This window comes from Squalius cephalus (assembly GCF_949319135.1).
Source record: "Squalius cephalus genome assembly, chromosome: 6".
In the NCBI taxonomy this organism is placed as follows: Eukaryota; Metazoa; Chordata; class Actinopteri; order Cypriniformes; family Leuciscidae; genus Squalius; species Squalius cephalus.
Window position 1 is genome coordinate 13,691,420 of NC_137127.1, and position 16,265 is coordinate 13,707,684.

The window sequence follows — 16,265 nt, forward strand, 5'->3', positions numbered from 1 at the left end:
ACTGGCATTTCTCATTCAGAGTGGGCCCAGCCTCTCTGAATTTCTGTAGCACCCTGTGCAGCCTGTCATGGTGCTCTGTCTGGTCTCTTCCTAAAACAAGGACATCGTAGGACTCCGTCAAAGCCATCAATCAGCTGAGAAATCCTCTTTTGGAAGTGTTCGGGCGCTGATGATATACCAAAAGGTAACCTTTTGAAGTAGTAGCGGCCCTCTGGTGTGATGAATGTGGTCAACAGCATTGAGTCTTTGTGGAGTGGTACCTGCCAGAAGCCTGATGTCACGTCAAGCTTTGTGAAGACTCTGGCTCCTTCCAGCTTGGCCAGTGTCTCATCCACTGCCGGTAAGATGTGTCTTTCTCTGATGACATTCTCGTTCAGACGTGTTAAGTACACGCAAATGCGAATTTTCCCTGACGTTTTCACTATAGGGACCATGTCCGCACACCATTCAGTCGGTTCTTCAACATGGGCTATGACCCACATCTTCTCCATCCAGTCTAGTTCCTCTTTGACTTTGGCCCGGAGAGGAATGGCTACACGTCGCGGGGCCGAGAGGGCATAGGGTGTTGCGCTGTCTCTCAGCTTAATTTTATACTCCCCCTTAAGGTTACGCAGCCCTTTAAAAACATCTGGGGTAAGTTGGGTGGAAGTGTTTCTCTGTGTTGTCGATGCTATTGAGCTGAGGGATCATCTGTAGTCTGCGGATAGCCGGGAGGCCCAATAAGGGTGTGGTTAGGTCCTTCACAATGAACACATTCTCCTCAATCTTTCTGTCCCCTCCCTGAATGACCGCATGCACTTGCCCTTTAACTTCCAGAGGTTGGTTGGCGGGGCCCAGCAGGGGTCTGCATGGCGCTGAGTGTCTGCCATATCTATCTGGTGTGAATTCTGTTTCTGTCCACTTTAAAGCGCAACGGGCCACCATTTATGGTATTTCAGTCCATGTGGATGACTGTGGATAGTCAACAGCACCAAGATAAGCCATCTCATCCTCTTAAATTGAATCCAACTTTTTAACTGATCTGAACACAGCCGCAAAAGGGACCTCTTTTGACATTTTCTACACTCAACGTCTTTTGCTGGGCATTCAGTCCATAAATGTTTTGGGGTTTTGCCACTCTTCTCACACTGTTTTGGCTTGGTTGAGGTAGGCTGAGACTGAGAATGGCTTCCGCGTTGAAAAGATATCAAAGATTTAGGGGCTCGCTCCGTAGAAACCTTCGGAGCCCCTGAAGGGACCTTTGCAAAAATAAAAAATATACAGACTTTTGCGTGCTCACGAGAAACTATCTTGTGCTCACAAGAAAACTACCGCGTACTCACGAGTTACAATTTCCGGTTTGCGTTATAGTGTCATTACTACAAATGTGGGAATAGGGATGAGATGAGAGTGTATGGATACAGTTGGATGCACAAAAGCCACTAGAAGACAAGCCTGCAACCTTCAGCCAAAAAAAGGAATGGCAACAGAGTCTTTTTTTTTTTTTTAAATGATGTTTTATTAACAAAGTTCGGGAAAAGCACGTTCAGATAATTAACACAAGTGGAGAGCACTCAGCAATCAATGGTAACAGGTATATATACATTCAGCAGTCTCACCTCAATCCATTGACAGTTTAGCAGCATCCCTCCACCACCCCTTCTCCACACTTCTAGGCCTAACCACTTGCATACGGGTGGGGGAATACTCTGGGTTCGGGCCGAACTCCGAGCTCGGAGCCCTCCCCCCGGACAGCACGCCAAATACGCATTAAATATTACCCCCTCTAATTGTATGTAAGTGTGAACTCGTGAAATGGATATGGAGATGGAGAAGAGGCTTCACTGAACCGTTTTTGTGAGGAAATAGCTTATTTAATGAATCGACTGCCTGTCCACTAATCTTTAACATGTTTTGCACTAAACAATACTTTTGTTGGGAATGATAGGCTATGTAGATTTTTCTATGATAAAAAGGTTATTTTATGAGAGAATGCAAAGAAAGGAATGTCGCGACAGGTAGGATCCATTTGCGACATTACCATAGTATTTAATAGTAATATTGAGTGATGTTGTAGGCTATATGGTCCAAAGAAAGTATAAAATCGGCCTACAGATGTTTTCTTTCTTTGACTTTCAGGTTTTACCAGTAATGATTAGACTTGAATTGTAACTGCATGTATGCATATGACGTTGATATTATGCAATTTAATGAATAAAGACAACATGCATTTAATTATAAATATTTGTATGTTGTTTAATTAAAATAAAACATGATGTGTCAACTGCTGTGTGCTTAATGATGATATTACACTTTGTCATGAATGATGGTATAAAAACATTTTTAATGAATTAAATATGTATTAAATTACAATTAAGTTTTTAGTGTAATCTTAAATGTAGTTTTTTGCGGCCTGCAATGACTAGTACTTTGCAGCTAGAGATATCCATGCTTTTTTTGTTCCACAGTAAAGCACAGTCCACAAACAATGCAATCCTAATGTACCTTTACTAGCGATATAACACCAAATATAGAACATTTATTCACAAGACGCGCTAATATTCCACAAGAAACTGACTGTCATAAAACTTTGGACTGCGTGCACTGACGCATATAGAGCATCACAGTCCCGCCCACAGCCCGAGAGAGCTTAGGTGCCGGAAGTAAATTTCCCATTCATTTCTCCCATTGACGTTTTGGAAAAATCCGTATCTAAAGAGTTTTAGAGCATGTCTGAGGATAACCAGCTACGGCTTAACTCATAAGCATACAACATATCCTTTTGACTGAAAAAACGAAGAAAAAATCCAAAAAAAGTCAATGGTACAAGACTGTGTACATATTTTCATTTCCGAGCAAAGGAACTCATCCCATAAACCACCGCGCCTCACTGAAGTTGACTGAAGCCACAACCGCGAAAGAGCCTTTTGAGCGACTTCCAAATCTGACGACGGCCACGCGAACTTTTTCCTCCAGTGAATTTTATATAGTGAATGTGCAGTTAATAGCAGTTCTTTCAGTAGTAATCGTGTAAATAATAGTGTTTTATATAGGTATTGTGTATTGAATTTTATATTTATCATCGTGTATTTTATCGTGTATTATGTTCTGCTCATCAGTTTCAGCGGCCCACGGGCAGGTTGCTGACAAATGCCTCAACAATTTCCCACTTGTGGTCCATGCTCATTTTATTCATGAAGTTATAGTTCATCCTTAATTTTAATAACATTTAATGTATTTTCTTAATATCCACAATGCATGGACAATATCTGATGCATGGACCGGTGCATGGTCTGCTCTTGGACCACCATCATATTCAGTTTATTAAATTGCCATGAATTATTACACAAATGTTCAGTAAATGCATGAAGAGGTATGCCTAGGCTAAATATTGTTTTGACAATGGCATCATAAAATGCTTGATATGACTCATACCATATGAAGGCTACAGTAGCCTAGCTAAATTGAACGATAATGCTAACTAACGTTACCAACCTCCCTGCAAAACTCACCACAACTTTGTAGGTCTTGTCCCTCATGCTGGCCCTTACAAAACCCACAAGCAGACCCTCGGACACACTATAACTACATGACCCGATTTGAAGTGGTTTTCACCCCTTTGAACACTTTTGTTTTCCTCCTTGAAAAAAGCCATCATGGCAGCCAAGGAGATCATGATTGCACTGATAAGTCTACCGTGCAAAAACGCAACACAGGTTTTTTATTTATTAATTTATTTTTTATTAATGATCTTCAGTCTTCACAGACCTTCGCGGGGTTTAACCAGACAGTTACACGAGTTCCACCAATCAGATGCATCACTGTGGGATTGTGAGATTGTTCAGGATTGTGGGTAATGAAGTACTTATCCAAGACATCGCGAATAAAAGCCATTTATCTCAAAACAAGGTTAGTGCCCCATGAACTTTTGGCATTTATATGAGCATATTACAATCGCTTAGTACAGCCGTAGCTGGTTTTAAGTCTACCATGTATGGTTACGTTTTTATGGCTTATACCCCAACTGTCAATGGAGAAATTGTATTGAATTCTTACTTCCGGCACCGGCTGTGGGCGGGACTGTGATGCTCTAGGCTGAGGCGCCTGTGATGTAAGCAGTTACTTTATCCGATGGTAAGAGACACAGACCCTCTCATCTCCCTATAAATAAGACAAATATCTTTAGGCATGCTCCAAGCACACTCTCATCTCATCCCTTTTCCCACATTTGTAGTAATGACACTACAGGGCCAGACTGGGACACAATTTCAGACCGGGAAATCCCACACCCATCCAGGCCATCCCATGGACCCAAATAAAATTTAGAAACACGGACAACCCTATTTTTTCCTAAATTACATTTATTGGTCTAAATCCTTAGGCTGGGGCCGTGTAAAATAATTAAAGGCTTTCTCTTGAACGGTATCCTCACTTCCCTTTTCCTTCTCTTCATTTACCCTAATATCTCTATGTCTCTCACTTCCACCAGTATCATCAGCCTCATACACTAATTAAAGTGGAGTACTAGTGTTATATATATATATATATATATCAATTTTAACATTGAGCTCATTTTTTTGTAAATTTGGAGTGCTGTCAATACAGAGAACAACGACAAAAATCGGTGTTGCCTACACCGTGTTATCCTCTTTTTAAAATTTGCACCCTGTTGACTTCAATGGGGCAATATTTAAACCTGCTTTTAGCCTCTTAACATCCTTGATGTGTCATTACAAGTGCACAGGTCATGTGAGTGATTCCTTCAGAGTGAACACGGTGAATCTGACTGCAGTAGATGTGAAAGATATGAATAAAAATGATGTTATTTCAGCCAGCGCACATACCTGTATTTACATCCTGTTTTCGGTTGAAGTCCACAGTAGTCGATTGTCGAGTTCGGGCGCATGATCGTATACGTACTAAACCTATGCGCGTGAACTCGACAATCGACTACTGTGGACTTCGACCGAAAACAGGATGTAAATACAGTGTGCGCTGGCTGAATTAACATCACTTTTATTCATATCTTGCACATCTACTGCAGTCAGATTCACCGCGTGTTGACTCACTCACATGGCTGTGCACTTGTAATGACACATCAAGGATGTTAAGAGGCTAAAAGCAGGTTTAAAACTTGCCCCATTGAAGTCAACAGGGTGCAAATTTTAAAAAGAGGATAACACGGTGTAGGCAACACCGATTTTTGTCGTTGTTCTCTGTACTGACAGCACTCCAAATTTACAAAAAATGAGCTCAATGTTAAAATTGACCGGAGATCTCCTTTAAAGGTGCCCTAGAATGTAAAAATTGAATTTATCTTGGCATAGTTAAATAACAAGAGTTCAGTACATGGACATGACATACAGTGAGTCTCAAACACCATAGTTTTCTCTTTCTTATTTAAATCTCGTTTTTGAAAAACACCCCTGAAAAACAGGCGAATCTCCACATAACACCAACTGTGACGCAACAGTTGGGATCATTAATATGTACGCCTCTAAAAATTTGCATATGCCAGCCCATGCTCAATGCCAGGCGAAACTGCGCAGCCGAATCATCAGAAGTTCTGCAGGTGAAGAAACAAGCGAGGATCATAGGGAAAATGGCAGATCTATCTATAATCGGATACCGCTACAGTTTAATTCAAAGTTGTTAGTTGCTCTGCCCATTTCACCACGGACTGTTTTTCTAACCTGGAACAATATCAAGCAGCCAGGCATCTCTCGGCGTCTCAAACAGACGAAGGGGGCAATTTCAACTAACGTTATATTCCCGCAAGCGGTAAGTAGTGATTTTATTAACGATAATTTACACTGTGTTATCTAGATCCAGCGCGATATTGTTTTTTCCTCGAGAGACATCGTGGCTTGCAAACGAGCGAACGAAGCATGGCAGTTGCTCAGTGTTTGGATACGTACAAATGAACACAAAAGTATTTTTTTAGTTCCTTCATCCGAGCCTCTGGAGAACCAGTGGGTTATGTGAATTTCTGATGTGTAATTGTTCAAGTTCAGACAGATAATCTTTCTCTCAAAGTCCTTCAACACTGTTTATGCATCAGTAGATCGCGTTGCAGTGATAAGATCTTCATTCACGCGATCAACAGGCTGTCATCGGCACCTTTAAAGTGGAATCGTAGCCTTGCCAGTCAAGACTAACAGATTCACGATTTTATTTTATAATAATAATTTTATTGAATGACGAATTGTGAAATGACGAAATGATCACTGGACACTGGTAAAGGTAGTAGTATAAAAAAAATTGGTAACACTTTAGAATACTGTTCCTTCATTAATGGATAATTACACAGGAACAAACAAGTAACGAATTATTAACATTCTAGTAACTACTATTAACTAACAAGAAACTCTGATTAACAAATTAGTAAGTAGCGCTCAGATGAATGTAATAGTTTACTATTAGCTAATCAATAACTACTATTTTTTTCATACCTCCCAGAGAACTACTATCTACAGGTTCATAATTAACATGAATAATGCATAATTTATAATAAAAGGTAATGGTAACCCACTAGTAATGACTCAAGTATTACTACATCATTCTAAAATAACTACTAATTATTTGGATCAGTATTCTAAAGTGAAAAACTTGATAACTACCTAATATTGACTGAAGTCATTGTAAGCTTTTGAGATTTTTGAAAAGATTTTGAATAGCAATTCCTTCCAATGGATTTGGTAACACTTTAGTCATTACTAGTGTGTTCCCATGATTCACTTTAGAATACTGATCCAAATAATTAGTAGTTCCTTTAGAAAGATGTAGTAACACTTGATTCATTACTATCCAAAACCTTACAAAAGCCTTAAAAGCTTACAATGACTTCAGTCAATATTAGGTTGTTATCATGTTTTTCACTTTAGAATACTGATCCAAATTATTAGTAGTTCCTTTAGAAGGATGTAGTAACACTTGATTCATTACTAATGGGCTACCATTACCTTATATTAAACATTGTGCATTATGAATATTTATTAACCTGTATATAGTAGTTCTTATAGTCTTCAGTGAGGTATGAAAAATAGTAGTTATTGATTAGCTAATAGTGAACTACCACATCCGACTGAGCGCTATTACATACTAATTCGTTAATCAGAGTTTCTTGTTAGTTAATAGTAGTTACTAGAGTGTTACTAATGCATTACTCATTTGTTCCTGTGTAGTTATTCATTAATGAAGGAACAGTATTCTAAAGTGTTACCAAAAAATTATAATAAAAAAAAAAAAAAACGCTGGCTGGCAGCAGGCCAAATTAGTCTGCAGGCCCAACGGGAATTCTCCCCTCCCGATGGCCAGTCCGGGCCTGTGACACTATAACGCAAACCGGAAATTGTAACGCGTGAGCACGGGATAGTTTTCTCGTGCGCACGCGATAGTTTTCTCCTGTGCACGCGAAAGTCTGTATATTTTTTATTTTTGCAAAGGTCCCTTCAGAGGCTCCGTAGAAAATAGACTACGAAAAGATAAATAATTTCTACATAAGATATTTATTAACTTAAACTTAATAAAAACCCCTTTTCTTCCCCACAAAGCAGCAGCCTAAGCTAATTTTTTTTACTGTTAAAAACTAGCACTATCAATAAAATAAAATAACTGCAATTAATCATGACTTCTGACTAGTTTTTAGAAATCAAAATGATATAAATTGAAATGAAAGAAAATCATATTTCATTAATATCTTAATGAAGTGCACATGTTAACTTTGGCAGCCCTAAAAATATTTGATTCCGTAAAAAAAAAAAAAAAAAAAAAAATATATATATATATATATATATATATATATATATATATATTGTGCAAATCCTCTAGCATCCCCCTGTGGCCTTATCATTTAATACTTTTAATACTTATATCAATCAAATAATAATCATTGCTAAGATAATAATATGATTAAATAATCATTTCTACTGTGTGCTATGTTTGTTTACATTGCAATGGGAATTGGACTCTGAGTCTGTCAGGCAAATATATTTATATGAAACTTCTGGATGGGTAAATTATTCACCAATTTTCTCAAGTACCAAATGAAAAGCTCAAGATTGCAAGGGGAAACAAAGCATTGGAGGTTACTGCCTGAATTCCATGCTCTCTTTGCACAATATCAAATAGAAAACTTCTTCATGGAAAATCAGGAAAGATAGATGATACTGTTATACATAGCAGATTTCCCATTATAATTCAAGGGGCATTAAATGAGTCAAGGACCTGTGAATTCTTTCTCAGCGTGCTCATCGGTTCACAATATCCTGCTTACAGGAAGTGAGTGTTTGGAGATGCTGCATTGATTCTGTCTGAGTAATTTACCTAAAGACAACAAAAGGTGGTATAGACAAAACCATAACCAGGGTGTGATGGTGCGATTCAATGAGGGTGGATAGTGGAGGAGATGCTGTTGGATAGAAAAGAATAAGGATGGGAAGAAATGTGGTCAATGGAAATGACAAAAGAAGGAAGAGACAGGCAACAAATAGGGGGATCTTGTTTTTGTTTCTATGGATTACTTTTTCATCAACCGTTCAAACATGAACAAACAATCATTCTTAAATTCTTATATAAATGCTGATAAAAATACTTTTTTTACTTTTAATAAAAGTTGTCACATACTCTGTCCCTATGTTTCAGACACTCTGAAAAACAATTGCCCTAAAGAGGATACAATAGCCTCACAATTGGACTCTGTCTGTGAATCATTAAAATAACTACTTCATTGTCTAAATAACAATACCATATGAATCTATATATATGAATCTACATCAAGTCGGCAGATCATGCTGAGAGGCAGAGAAACTCTTGCAGTTAATTAGCGGCTTTTCAATTCATGATTAAATCATGAAAAGAACGGCATGCCATCAATTCAAACATGAAAGAGTCGGTGCAAACAATTGCAATTAGCACTTGTATTGCTGCATGGCAAAATATGGGCTTTACTTAAATGTGAAATGTGGCCTTTTTGAGCCAGCAAATGGAAGTAACACAGAATTGCAAAAAAAAAAAAAAAAAAAAATTCACTATTAATCCAGCCCTGACTGCCACATAAAACAAGTCATTAGATATTTTGTTTATTTATTTATTTGTTTATTTTTTGGTGTTGAATGAAATGATTCATTTAATTATTATTAATGAATCATTAATAAATAATTAACCATCTTGAGCTTATTTATTTTGCTCATCACAATGCATTCTGGGAATGCCTTCTTCACAAGGATACATGCAATTCTCGTCATGCGATTTGACCAATATAATGTATCTCTGGATCAAAACATGCCTGTCGTGCATTTAAATAAACTAGGTCGTTTTTCTCTACTTAAAACTGACAGAAGAAAATATTTTAACATAGAATTAAAAAATGTACACCGTTAGTAAATGCATCAGGTTAAAGTTAAATTGATTGAAGAAAAATGGTGTCCTCATTATGAGATGGAAATGTTTGCCTTTAATCAGGCATTCTGTTCCAGATGGAAATACCACACAAAATGTTTAAAGGGTTTCATTTCAACACAAATGCTGGCCGAATTTCATATACTGTAAATCCAGACTGCAGTTAAAGTATTACATTTGGGGGCCAGAATGCTTCCAGGGCTTTAATGCTCAAAAGCCATCGCTAATTTATGCAGAATATGGAAGCAGGCATCCAGCCTTCCATTAGGAGACTGTCTGATGATGCATAATGAAGTATTTTGCATGCCGGTGCCAAAGAGGTACGACAGAGGTGAGAAAATAGCTGCAGTTTTCCATCAAACATCAGCTGCTGCTTGCCCTTCCAAACCCCATGAGAGTTGTAACAGCTCAACAAACAAATAAATAATATTTTTAAAAAGCACATACTTATTTCTTATGCTGAGAAGGTAGATGTTTTCTGGTCATGTTATATCTCACAGTTCCAGAATGCATAAAGGTTGTCATGAGGTTGAGATACATCTTGCTTCTGCTGTATATTATCATTTCGTACAGATATTTTCATTTATTCCTTCAGTGTGGCAGATGGACGTGGCAATTTCATTGTTTAGCAGTGAAACTTGACAAGTTTTAAAAGTATTCGCAACACGTTCTCATCTCAGGGCGTCATATGTGTTTATCGTACAATGTTTACGCGAAAATTAGTTTTTACGTCCATATGATACGCCAACCCGTTCACACTAAATGCGTCTCTATAGCACGCAGTGTGTTTATCGTGCAATGTATACGCGCAAATTAGTTTTTACGTGCATAGGATATGCATGGGTTGGTTAGGGTAGGTTTAGTAGTGGTGTGGGGTGCGTGTGTATTATACGTTTGGGTAGGATTAGTGGTGTGGGGTGCGTGTGTATTACACGCAATAAAGTGCGTATCATATGGACGTAAAAACTCATTTTCGCGTAAACATTGGACGATAAACACACTGCGTACTATATGACGCCCTGAGATGAGAACGGGCTGGTATTCCCATTGCAACATGCTCATAATGTCTAAGGTCTCGTTCACTAACAGGGAACATACACAGAACGTTAGCAAACATTCTGGCAAGGTTCTCTCATAGTTATAAACAAGTAACATTAATAGAATGTTTGTTCAAAGCTATCTGGTCTATAATAATGTCCTCAAAACGTTAGCACAAAGACTTATTTTATATGTTGTTCATCAAACGTTTTTTCTGAAATGTTCAAAAGAATATTGTTCATTCAACACTGTAAAAAGTGAACAGTTGATCAACTTAAAAAATGACTTCAATTGGTAACACCTAAAGAAATTAAGTTTTCTCAACTTAAATTATCACGTTTTTCACGATAAAACGTGATAATTTAAGTTGAGAAAACTTAATTTCTTTAGGTGTTACCAATTGAAGTAATTGTTTTAAGTTGATCCAACTATTCACTTTTTACAGTGAATGTTTAAAGAATGCTAAAATGGAATGTTTCCTTAGCGTTCGCATACCAAGAAAATTATTTTTAAACAATTTTAAAACTACACATTTTGAACGTTCAGAAAGCATTCAGAAATAACGTTTTCATAACTTATAGGGGTCCTATTATGCTATTCACTTTTTCAACTTTAACGTTAGTGTGAAATGTTGCTGTTTGAGCGTAAAAAAGATCTGCAAGGTCACAAAGCTCAAAGACAGAATCCACTTTTTTTCAAGAACTACTAAACTATTTTTCCGGGCTTTGTCACAATGTTGCTTATTAAAATAATCCCTGCCCACGGAATACACAAAAAAAGGGTATTCCATGGGCAGGCCTGGTTGAGCTAAACTAGAGAAGACAGTGTTGGTGCTATTTTCACCCTGTTTCCAAAACTCATTTATTTGACCTTCCTGAGGCTGACAAACTAAGAGTGATTTAAATTTATTTTAAACACTGTTCCTGAACATTATAATCCCAACGTTTATCTTTGTGCTGCACATTTTACGGGGAACAGCTTCCAGAAGAGAGTACGATGCAGGCTACGCACAAAAGCTGAAATGGAGCAGTTTCCACTTTGTCAGGACAATCTGTTGTTTGTGGATCACAAATTGTAAGTAAGTCTTATTATTTGTTGTTGCGTTTTCTATTAACAGTTCCAATTATACGTTTTATGTTGTTGCTACGATGTAAACAAAGGGCAAATCTGTTTGGCTCTGCTCACCTGCTAGCCAACATTAGTGATGATACAGTGTTTACTGTAGCTTTTTTAAGCTCTTGCTTTTGTAAGACGGTTCACCTCCCCTACGGTAAATTAGCCATGGTTTTGTGATCGATTACTCTTTGTATTACCATAGTTTTCCTTGCTTTACCCCGGTCTCAAAAGTTAATTATTTGCTCGTGCTTTAAAGCTTTGTCGGGTAAACATTTCATTGGAGTTCTTTTCTGACATGATGCACTTTTTCTGAGCGAAAGTCTGTGCTTGAAAACGTTCCTCTTGTTTGTTAACATTCTTTAGTCTGAATCAGGTTTGAATTGGCTTGAAATTGACGCCATCCTTAATGTTTACACCTGAACAAATGAAACTTATTATGGTAATGAGAATATTTGAAGAGTTCAGATGCAAAAGCCTCTAAGTGCCATTTGAATTTTCTTCTAGAATGATCATTTTTATCAAGCTTGTATATTTAATTTCAGTAATTTCACTTAAATGACAATTTATAGGTAAATTTTCATTGCCATTTAAGTGAAATTACTGAACTTAAATATACGAGCTTGATAAAAAATGATCATTCTAGAAGAAAATTTCAGATGGCACTTAGAGGCTTTTGCATCTGAACTCTTCATTTCTTATTATGGTAATGGGTGTGACATTTCCAGAACACGTAGTAAGCGGTGCCAATCCCAACACACTGGGCTAGCTAACCAATCACAGCACATTTTGTATTTCGGAAGGAGGGGCTCCATCGAAACAGGAACTAAATGGCGCGTTCAACCAGACTGGGGAGAGAGGTACTGTAATAATGTAAAATATGTGAAAAAGAATGTGTTTTTTTAACAATCATGCATGAAAGCATATTCTAGTACACCCCCAAAACCAAATCAAGACTTCGTAAAAGGGCATAAGACCCCTTTAATAGGAATGTTAGCCAAACATTCTTAGAGCATATTTTTTGATAGCTATGTAACTGCTCATATCTTTTCACATTGATATTATGATTTATCAATAAGTTCGCATTGGTGATTTACACAAAAAAGTGTAGAAACCAACAGAAACCCCACAAACTCAAAATTCACATATACTCCCTTTGTAAGTAGGTTAATTTTCTTGCTGCGCATGCTCTATGGTGATAGTATGATTGTACGAAAACCTACACACATTCCTTCATTCAAAATAATCCAGATTCATCAAGACTTGGAGAAAAAACATACGCGCCTGCTGAGATTCCAGTGGAAATTTTCCAGCACATGAATGGTGACTTTAGACACTTGTTGCACGAAAGCAACACATCAAAACATGTACAGTATGCAGTGTATCAATGGACTTTTTCATTTATTGAAAATATGGCACATTTTCTCTCTTCTTTGTTTCTTATTTCTCTCTTCTTATTTTGTGGAAACATAATGGTAAGGTTTTCCTTTTGATGTTAGATCATTTATTTGTTATGGTCTCGGTTGTACATATTCTTTTTTTTTTAAATATGAGGAATGTGTAGACGTGGGACACAGAATTGCATAGCTATGGCTCTGAAGGTGGTTATTGTGAAGGGTCACACTTGTCTAACACTAATCTAGCCATGGTGCCTCTGTTCAGCTGGGAGCTCTACGATCAGAACGCTCGTGTCCCTCTGTTCATATTTCATTCTCTCGCGCCGCCAGTCAGCTCTTAACTGCCTCTGTAATTACACCCTCTTCAAGTGTTCAGCAGCTTTCTAATTGGAGGATGTTAAGATGCATGGCATTAAGTAGTTTTTTTCAAGACGAGTAATTGAGGAGAAGAATTTGCTGTCATGTGGCACCCAACCCTCTACACTCACATGAATGCTTTTCCTTCAAGCATACTATATGTATTGTGATTCCCAAGGCCTTGATATACGTCCTTTGTCATATAATCCCAGAAACTGTCATGACTAACATGTTTTTTGTTTTTTTTCTGGCCCCAACTTAAAAATTTCACATTAATTAACTTTACACTCCCTATTTGTTGCCGTTTTTACAGATCACTGAGACATACAAATATCTATTTATTTTCCAAGTTTTAATTATGGTTTCCTGAAAAACAGAGTTACTGTTTGCTGCACAAGAACAGCGGTGTTAATTGTGTTCGTGTGACAGCACAGCCCTGTGGTGTCAAGCTTTGTCAGTAAGAATAATAAACATTCATATCAATTGCTGGTGAATCTTGTCACTGCAGAATATTGTCTTTTAGTGATAAAGGAGCCTAGGATTAATGACTACCTTTGGCAATGTGATTATATCATTCTTTTGTTTTCGCCGACTTATGTCTCTTTCATAAACAAATTATGGTAATGAGTTGACATCAATTCGATTTATATATGTATTTGAAAATGGTATAAGAAGTCATTAACACTGCTTGATAAATTCATCTTGATTCATTCTAGTGTTAAAAAAAAATTGTTTGTGGCTGCTAAAAATGTATGTTTAATATTATTAATTAAAAAGATGCATGACTGGGTAGACTGTCACAACACAGAAGGGAACAGACGGTGGGTGCAAAATAAACCGTTTATTGACAGAGCGGGAGCAAAACAGAACACAACTGGTGAAGGATGGTAGGCTATTACTATGACACGTATGGCTTAGCTGACTGTAACGCAAATGAAGATGAAGGAAGTGAGGTTGAGGATGATGTAGATCTGAGGATGAGGATGAGGATGAGGATGAGGATGAGGATGAGGATGAGGATGAGGATGAGGATTCTCTGGTGAGAGCAGGAAGAGTCTGTATAACGTGTGACGAGACCAGACAGTGAACTGGAAGAAGTGCAGGCTTGATATGGTGAGGCTCGATGAGGATGAACAGGTGCAGGTGATTAGAATTCTGGTGATGATGAACGAGTGGGCGGATCTGGTGCTGATGGCTGAGTGGATGGTGTGAGTGACTCAATGACAGACAGTGCTTTTGCTAATTCACATTTTCAGATCCTATCAATATTACAGTGTTAAAAAATGATTTAGTTATTTATTTCTGTTTAGTATTATTGTTATCTTTTATCATTATAGCTAAATTACATAAACTGATAATAAAGATCATAAAGATTTCGGACACAACCAAAGTAAACAGGAACTAATCACAGGAAACAGCAGAAACAATAGGAACAAGAATAAAAGAAGGACTTCAAAACAAAAGTCCTTAAACACAAGACAGGAATCATAGCACTTGTAAGTGTAACAAAAAAACTATTGCTTAACAAAGTGTATTTGTCCATTAAAAATTATAGTTGTTTTTAAGGAACAGCAATAATAAAGAGGTGTTCTTATTTGTAATTTTGCTAACTCAGAGCAGTGGAGGTTGGGTTCTTATTTGTAATTTTTCTAACTCAGAGCAGTGGAGGTTGGGTCAGACCATGTGAAAAATTAAAACTCATCATAGAACATGATTTGTGGATTAATTACAATGGATTATACTGGATCATACATGAATTCTTCACACATTAGCGACAGCCCCTGCTCAACTGATATTCAGCTGATAATATTCAGCAATATTACTGATGGAATTGAACTGAGCTGGACTCAGGTTTCTACAGAGCTGCTTTATAACTGAATTTAACTAATTTCATTTTTGATGATCTTTACACAGTTATTTAACCGAAACTGAATCAACACTGAACTGACCTCAGCTGAACAATGACACTATTTTCTTTTTAGAGCTGCTTCACAGCACAATGAACTCTGTTTGCATCACTGAATCATTATTTTCCTGTTTATCCCAGTAAAGCTGCTTCGAAACAATCTGTATTGTATAAAGCGCTATAGAAATAATTAAGTGTTGTGACAATCACAAGTTAACTGATTTGTAAATGTGATAACAAGAATGCATAGTGTCAGTCCCATTCTGTAAACACTTCATAAAACACTTTCAGGAAAATCTATTTTAAATCACTAATAAAAAGTTAGGTAAGGGGGAGGGGGGGGGGATCAAGTGGAGGTCTGGGACCACTACCTTCCCATGGGTCCACCTTAATTCAAACTACAGTCTAAATGTTTTTCATGCTAACAGCCCAGAAGCCCAGATATCATAAAGCAATGAGGATGATTTAACTGAGATGCAGAAAAAAAGCACTAGAGTCATTTTTCCATTATATTTCACCACCTCAGAGAGAGACATTGAACAATACAAGTGTGAAAGAACCATATTTCAGAAAACCACCAGGGTTTTGTTATTGAATTGTGCCACTCATGTTTTTTTGTGTGACCTCAGCAGCGAGACATTTCGGCAGCCTCTTCTTTTTTCATTCTAAACCTTTCTTCTCCACCAATACAGCTCATCTTCAGTTATGCATTTTTAAATAGCCTTCGAAAACATCCACTGATTTTAAACAAGCATTCCTCTCCTTTGTATAGTCAATGTAGTAGCTTTTTCCAGTCTGGCCTTTGTTCCCTATTTGCTACTACTGTTGGCTGAGCTGGATATAGCTTGATGCGTGCAGTTGTATAGATGAGGAGTAGAAGTTGATCCAGTCGGTCCAATGATCATTTATTGTTATTGATGTAGATAGAATGTTACAAAAAACTTGAGGTAAAATAAAACAAACAATTAAACTAAAGTAATCTCTTATATGGTAGCAAACGGCTTGTCACGTCATGGAACCGCACAGCACACCACCACACGGTCAAAAGACTGTTTGCCCTCTCAGCTACACCCATA